Source organism: Heterodontus francisci, unplaced genomic scaffold (assembly GCF_036365525.1).
Source record: "Heterodontus francisci isolate sHetFra1 unplaced genomic scaffold, sHetFra1.hap1 HAP1_SCAFFOLD_409, whole genome shotgun sequence".
NCBI lineage: Eukaryota > Metazoa > Chordata > Chondrichthyes > Heterodontiformes > Heterodontidae > Heterodontus > Heterodontus francisci.
The window spans coordinates 294,510-302,718 of record NW_027142311.1 but is presented as its reverse complement, the minus strand read 5'-3'; positions in this window follow the sequence as shown (position 1 = coordinate 302,718).

Here is an 8,209-nt window from a genome sequence, read left to right as displayed (position 1 = left end):
CTCAGTATTATTTCTCACTGTGAGTGTTACATAACCGCCTGTTATTTTCCAGCAAGTTACTGATGGAATCTCCTCATTGCCTCCTCTTTCGGTCTTGCAGGAGTTGCATCATGTCTTAAGTGGAATTGGTTTCAGTGACCGTGGCATTATTACTGGATTATTCTGTCTAGCGAATGCTTTTGAATGAGGTATTTCAGTTAGCATCAAAAATCGAGCCGTCAGTGGTTTTTAACAGTTTCATGATGTGGACCTAACCCGTCCTGGAATATTTATATAAATGTTTTTATTTTGGAGATTTATATTGGGACATCTCACAGTCTCAGTGTTAGAAGCGGACAACACAATATCCTTCCTCCCCAATAACATGGCTCAGTTTAACTGGGGTGTCAAAGTATTTATTGGTTATCACTGTCATCAAATATTATTTCGTTATGTGTGTGTCTCACACTGCGTCAGAGGTCTGGCTACTGAACTGAGTTTGTTGCTGACACTTTTAGATCTCCTTCTCTGCTTCACTGTGGACCTTCACTGCCATTGGACAACATTGTAAAATAGAAAGTATTGATGTGATGTTTTACTGGTTTCCACTCGATCAGTTGGTATCAAGAGTTTTTTTCCCATTTATTTGTAGATTATCATCTGCCCCGCTGATGTTGCTGTTTTATCAATTAAACAATCCCACATTCTAACAGATTACTTTATAATTCCAAGAGAAGGAATTTCAATGATTGTGAGGTTTGTCTGGAAATAGATTTCATTCCTGTTTATTCCATGTATTGTAGATGAAGTGAAGAGCGTAGGTGAACAGGGGTCGACTTGAGTGTTCTGCAGACACATTAAATTATTCACAGAGGTTTCACCATTGAACAAACTAACTCTGAGATTAGAATCATTGAACCTGGGGCAGGTGAACAGAACACAGGCGCAGAATGTTCGGAATAAATCATTTGTGAACAGTTACATTAACTAACAGTTTGCAGAGTGTGAGTACTCCAGAGAAATAGGGAAGAACAAAAGGAGCACGGAGAACGAAACCGAGGGAAAGAGATAAGCAGAAGTTAAAATAAATTGAAAGAAGCAGCTGTGTGAATAATTTACTATCATAAAGTGCTGGAATGTCCAGAACAATTAGTGAGAGAAACTGTGAGTTGAAGTTGTCTGTTCGACTTGATCCTCTGTATGGATTTCTGTCAGATCCTCATTTTGCTTTGCAGAAAGTTCCTATTCCTTACTTCGTGACTGAATGAACAGAATAAAATCAGTTCTTCACTGATGGTAATTCATTATTTAAATACTGCACTTTAAAATCTCTGTGTCTGCTGAATTGAATAAAGAGCGAGGCTGATATCAGAAATATATTAAAATTTATATTCAATAGCCTGTACAAACTAAACATATTGACTATATTGTATAAACAATGAACTTATCTCCAACACCAACAAACACAGTGATGATTGTTTGAATGTATTAATTGAGTTGTATTACTGGGATCTATGGATTAGATTTCCTCTAAAACTCTGCTGCAGTCTCTCCCTGTGAATCTCAGCCTCTCGTCTCACTGTATTGAATCCTCAGTCTCCTCATCCATTGCTTTAGTTTATCCACTTTCCAAAACCATCTGCTCCAATCTCCCCTCCAGCTCCAACATACCTTCTCTCCCTCCCAGTCTCACTCACTGGCTCCACCTCCAGCTGCCTCGTCCAACCTGATAGGAATACAGGAATATAGGAGCAGGGGGAGGCCATTCAGCCCTTCTAGCCTGCTGCACCAATTTATATCACGGCTGTTACTCAAACTCAGCGCTGCAGTTTTCAGCCTTTTCCCATTTGGTAACAGTACCTGTCGGTTCTCTGAAGCCAGCGCAACAAACCAGCTACACATCCCGCTCTCCCCAAATCTTCCCAGACAACAGTCTGCAGACAAATTCCCAATTAACCAATTGGATTCCATCTCTGTCAAACCCCTTCTCATTTCTGCACTGACACTGCATCCTCATTCAGTACTTCCAGAAGATCCGGTGCTGACTTTATTCACTTTCTGCATCAATTTCCCAATTCATGATTAATAATTGTGTTTTCAAACATTTCACTCTGTCAAAGCACTGCCCAGGTCGATGAATCAGTTTTCACTGCTCGATGCAGCAACATAGCTGGAAATTTCAGCCCCAATCCTGTCAAACTGCTGCTTTGTCTCCAGGTCTGATCCGTAATTTCTTTGCTTCCTTTTCTCGCTCTTCCAGTTAACTTGGTGGCGATTGTGATCCTGTCCCGAGGAAAGTGCGGTCTCTCCAAATGTATCACTGTCTACCTGCTGGGAATGGCAGTGTCTGATCTCCTGATCGTTGTCACTGATCCGATATTGAACTGGATTGTTACAATTTATTTTCCATATTCATTCCTGAGAATTACTCCTGTGTACTTCTCATTGCCGTTCTGTTTTCTGCATCCACAGTTGTTTCTGTCTGGCTCACAGTCACTTTCACCTTTGATCGATTTGTGGCCATTTGTTGTGAGAAGCTGAAAACAAAATATTGCAGTGAGAAAACGGCGGCTGTGGTTGTCGGAACAGTGAGTGTGCTGGGCTGTTTAGAGTGTCTCCCCTGGTACTTTACACAGGAACAACGTTACATTATTGATAATGTTCCAATGGGTTGTGTTTTTAAACTGAGCTTCTATACTTCCCCCCTATGGGGGGCATTTGACTTGTTTGACCTGATTTTTACCCCTTGTGTCCCGGTCTTTCTGATGTTGCTGTTCAATGTTCTGACTGTCAGACGGATTTTATTCTCCAGTGAAGTCCGCCGGGGATTCCGGCGCCACAGCAATGCAGAGAATCACAAGGACCCAGAGATGGAGAATCGCTGGAAATCAATTATTTTACTCTTCAGTATATCTGGCAGTTTTATACTGTTATGGGTGACCCGGGTTGTGTATCACATTTATAGTTGAATTGCAGATATTCAGGATTATTCCTCCTACGCTGACCCTCTCTTTATAACAGATCAAATATCAAAGATGCTGCAGGTTCTCAGTTCCTGCACCAACACATTTATTTACACTGTGACACAGACTAAATTCAGACAGGAGCTGAAGAAGGCGGTGAAATACCCTCTCAATCTCATTGTTAAATTAGTGAAATCATAGAAAAAGCTGAAGGGTTTCAAACACTGGAAATAAATCCCATTACGCACCCTCCCCCTCCCCCTCCCACCCCGCTCCACCACCCTCCCTCTACCTGCCTTTGTGATTATTTGACCGGCGCCATATTTAGTCGTGGCAGCTGCCTGAGCGTGGCAAACCCTGACGTTGAAATGGAACAGTGTACATTTGCGCATGTGCCAGTACAGCGCCACCTAGTCGTACCTTTGTCAACAAATGCCGCCAGTAGACAAAGCTGCAAACCGCTGTGATTGTGAGGTGGTGAGAGGGGCAGTAACTGCAGTAAGGGAGGGACTCCAGCAGATGGCGATGGTGAGAGGGTGCCAGTAACTGCAGTGAGGCAGGGACACCAGCAGATGGAGTTAGAACACAGAACATAAAACAGGAACAGTACAGCACAGGACAGGCCCTTCAGCCCACGATGTTGTGCCGAAACTTTAATCTACTCTAAGATCAAACTAACTACCTACCTTCATTCTACTATCATCCATGTACCTATCCAAGAGTTGCTTAAATGTCCCTAATGATTCTGCTTCTACCACCACCGCTTGCAGCGCATTCCACGCCCGCACCACTCTCTGTGTAAAGAACCTACCTCTGACATTTCCCCAAAACCTTCCTCCAATCACCTTAACATTATGCCCCCTGGTGATAGCCCTTTCCACCCTGGGAAAAAGTCTCTGGCTATCCACTCTATCTATGCCTCTCATCATCTTGTACCCCTCTATCAAGTCACCTCTCATCCTTCTTTGCTTCAATGAGAAAAGCCCTAGCTCCCTCAATCTTTCTTCGTAGGACATGCCCTCCAGTCCAGGCAGCATCCTGGAAAATCTCCTCTGCACCCTCTCTAAAGCTTCCACATCCTTCCTATAATGAGGCAACCAGAACAGAACACAATATTCCAAGTGTGGTCGTACCAGGGCCTTATAGAGCTGCCGCATAACCTCACAACTCTTAAACTCAATCCCCCATTAATGAAAGCCAACACACCATACGCCTTCTTAACAACTCTATCAACTTGGGTGGCAACTTTGAGAGATCTAAGGACATGGATCCAAGATCCCTCTGTTCCTCCACACTGCCAAGAATCCTGTCTTTAAGCCTGTATTCCGCATTCATTTTGACCTTCCAAAATGAATCACTTCACACTTTTCCAGGTTGAACTCCATCTGCCACTTCTAAGCCCAAATCTGCATCCTGTCAATGTCCCTTTTCAACCTGCAACAGCCTTCCACACTATCCACAACTCCAGCAACCTTCGTGTCATCGGCAAACTTGCTTACCCAGGCTTCCACTTACTCATCTATGTTATTTATAAAAATCACAAAGAGCAGAGGTCCCAGAACAGATCCTTGTGGAACACCACTGGTCACCGAGCTCCAGGCTGAATACTTTGCATCTACTGCCACCCTCTGACTTCTATAGTCCAGCCAATTTTGTATCCAGACAGCCAACTTTCCCTGTATCCCATGCCTCCTAATTTTCTGCATGAGCCGACCATGGGGAACCGGATCAAACGCCTTGCTAAAATCCATATACACCACATCCACTGCTCTTCCTTCATCAATGTGTTTTGTCACATCTTCAAAGAATTCAATAAGGCTTGTGAGGCATGACCTGCCCCTTACAAAGCCATGTTGACTGTCTCTAATCAAACCATGATTTTCCAAATAATCATAAATCCTGTCTCTCAGAATCCTCTCCAATAATTTGGCCACTACTGACGTAAGACTGACTGGTCTATAATTCCCAGGGTTTCCCCTATTCCCTTTCTTGAACAAGGGAACAACATTTTCCACCCTCCAATCATCCAGTACGAATCCAGTGGATAGTGAAGACGCAAAGGTCATCGCCAACGGCGCAGCAATCTCTTCCCTCTCTTCCCGTCATATCCTTGGGTATATCCCGTGTGGCCCCCGGGGACTTATCTGTCCTCATATCATTCAAAATGTCCAGCACATCCTCCCTCTTAACCTCAACCTGTTCGAGCATATCAGCCTGTTCCACGCTGTCCTCACAAACGGCCAGGTTCCTCTCACTAGTGAATACTGTAGCAAAGTATTCATTTAGGACCTCCCCGACCTCCTCCGACTCCATGCACAAGTTCCCTCCACTATCCCCGATCGGCCCTACCCTCACTCTGGCCATCCTCGTGTTCCTCACGTAAGTGAGATGGTGAGAGGGGAGCAGTAACTGCAGTGAGGCAGGGACACCAGCAGATGGAGATGGTGAGAGTGGGACAGTAACTGCAGTAAGACAGGGATACCAGCAGATGGAGATGCTGAGAGAGGGACAGTAACTGCAGTGAGACAGGGACTTCGGGGGATGGAGATGGGAGAGAGGGCCAGTAACTGCAGTGACACATGGACACCAGGAGGTGGTGATGGTGAAAGGGGAGCAGTAACTGCAGTGAGACAGGGACACCAGCAGATGGAGATGGTGAGAGAGGGTCATTATCTTTAGTGAGGCAGGGGTACCAGCATGTCGAGATGGTGAGAGGGAGCCATTAGCTGCAGTGAGACAGGGACACCAGCAGATGGAGACGCTGAGCCATTGCTGATGGGAGATTCTCTTGCTGAGTTTGAAAGTTTCCACAGGTCTGAGGAATTTATTTTATTGTAAAGCTGAGATGCTGAATAAAATAATTTCAATGCAACTTTTGTAAAATGGCTATTTTTCTACTACGTGAACACTTGTAACATGAAACTCGTTCCTGTTTGGAAAGTTATATTGAGTGATTAAAGCTAATTTATAAATAAAATAACAGGATCAAATAAAACTCAAACAGTCATTTATAAATAAAAACTCTCAATATAAGTTGTGTTGAGTTCTTGATCACCTACGTTACGACATGTCTCTCTCACACACTTCTCTTTCTATGCTGGTATCTTCTCTACTCTAACTAATAGTAGTTGAAATTTTGATCCAATTGTGTTTTGAAAGTTAATATTGAATCTGCTTTCAGAAACCTGCCAGACAGTGAATTCCAGACCATAACAACTCCCTGCCTATTTGTTTCTCCCCTCTGCTAGTGTAAACAGTCTCTCTTCATGTCTCAAAAACGAGGGAAAGATTTTGAATGCAATTAATTTCTCCAGGACAGCAGCTGCAGAGGACCTGGAACATCCTGAATTTGGACAAGCAATGAACAAACATCCCTCTGAATCCCCTAGGAGAGCAGAGGATAGAAACAGTCAGGAAGCAAAGGGAAAGAAGTGACACTTTATTGCAGCAGCAAAAACTCTTTGTCAGAATGTGGAGGTCTTTATCACTGAGCTTTATACAAACTGGAGTTGAAAAGTGGAAGATCTTTCATACGATTTGTGTTAAATGGTCATTTCCCAGCTTCGTAAACCCTTGTAACATTAAAGTGGTAAAAGTTAAGAAAGAATTGTTTTCCAATGAGTAATGCATAAATATAGCAGCATTAAATAAAGTACAAATAATCATTGACAAATATAACTGTAAATATGGGTCAGAACTGTTGTGTGAAATGTCACCAGTTGTAAAAGTTCTCTTGACTGCATCATTAACCTGGCTCTAGTTTCAGGCTTTGTCACGCAGTAGAATTTACAATCCAAATAAAAACTGCCTGTAGTGTAATCTGCAGTCAAACAGGCCTCTCCAGCAAAAACTCTGCAAGAATTTCAAGGTAACTGCAGTGAGACATTTTCAGCAATTTTCTGAATTTTCTGTAAACTAGAGCTGAATAGTGAAATAAATGTAGTGCAATGAGTGTTAAATGGCCATTATTCAAACCGGCCCTTCCAGGTTTAATATTACAGCAGCTTTTCAGCAGTTAATGATGTTTTTCGGGGAGGGAGAGAGAGAGACAGACAGGCAGGTTTCTGTCTGGAATAGTCCATTTGCGATCTGGCTGTAATATCCCTCCCTCTCCCATTCCCTGCTTCCACAGAGACTCACCTTGGACTGTTCCATACCCAGGAGGGAGTGTCCAGATGGAGGAATCTGAGAGCTGGTTGGATGTGCTGTATTTTGGGTGGAATGGATGTTTTCAGTGACAGGTTCTGGGATATATTAGGATAATCTCAGCCTCCATTCTTTCTTTCCATGTGGCTAGTTTGTGAAGGTGAGTTTCTGTGCCTCAGCCTCTGTGTCTCTGTGCCCAGGTGAATTGGAGCTGATTACAGTGTGTGTGTGAGAGAGTCCAGTCTGAATTCCTCCCTCTGTCCCAGTCCTGACCCTTTATCCCGATTCCCACCACAATGCCCCTCTCCAGGATCTTTTCCCCGTGGTCGAGCTGATGGAGGGAAGGTGTTAGAGTCCAACGATGGAGCGCAGACTGTGCAGGATGGTAAGTATCACATCTTTATTGTCTCTCTCTGCCTTTCTCCCTCCTTTTGACTCAATCTCTCCCTCCCAATCTCTCCCTCCCAATCTCTCTTTTTCTCTTTCTCTCTGTATCTCTCGCTCTCTCTCTCTCTGCTTCTCTCTCTGTTTTTCTCTCTCTCTCACTGTTTTTCTCTCTCTCTCTCAATTTCTTTTCTCTCCCTCTGGTTCTCTCCCTCTCTGGTTCTCTCTCTCTCTGGTTCTTTCTCTCTCTGGTTCTCTCTCTCTCTTTCGTTGTTTCTCAATCTCTCGGAATCTTTTTCAATCTCTCTGCTTCTCTTTGCTTCTCTTTCTCTCTGTGTTGTTTTCTCTCTCACTCTCTGTTTCTCTTTCTCTCTGGTTCTCTCTCTCTTTCATTGTTTCTCAATCTCGCGGAATCTTTTTCAATCTCTCTGTTTCTCTTTGCTTCTCTTTCTCTCTGTCTCTTTCTGTCTGTCTCTCTCTCTCTGTGTGTTTTTTTTCTCTCTCTCTCTCTCTCTCTCTATTTTCTCTCTCTCTGGTTGTCTCTGTCACTGTTTCTCCATCTCTCTTTCTCCCTCACTTTCTGTTTCTTTCTCTGTTTCTCTCTCCCTCTCTCTGTTTCTCCCTCTCTCTGTTTTTCTCTCTCTCTGTTCCTCAATCTCTCTCTCCCTCATTGTGTGTCTCTTTCTGTGCTTCTCTCTCTGTTTCTCTCTCTCACACTGTATTTCTCTCTCTCTGTT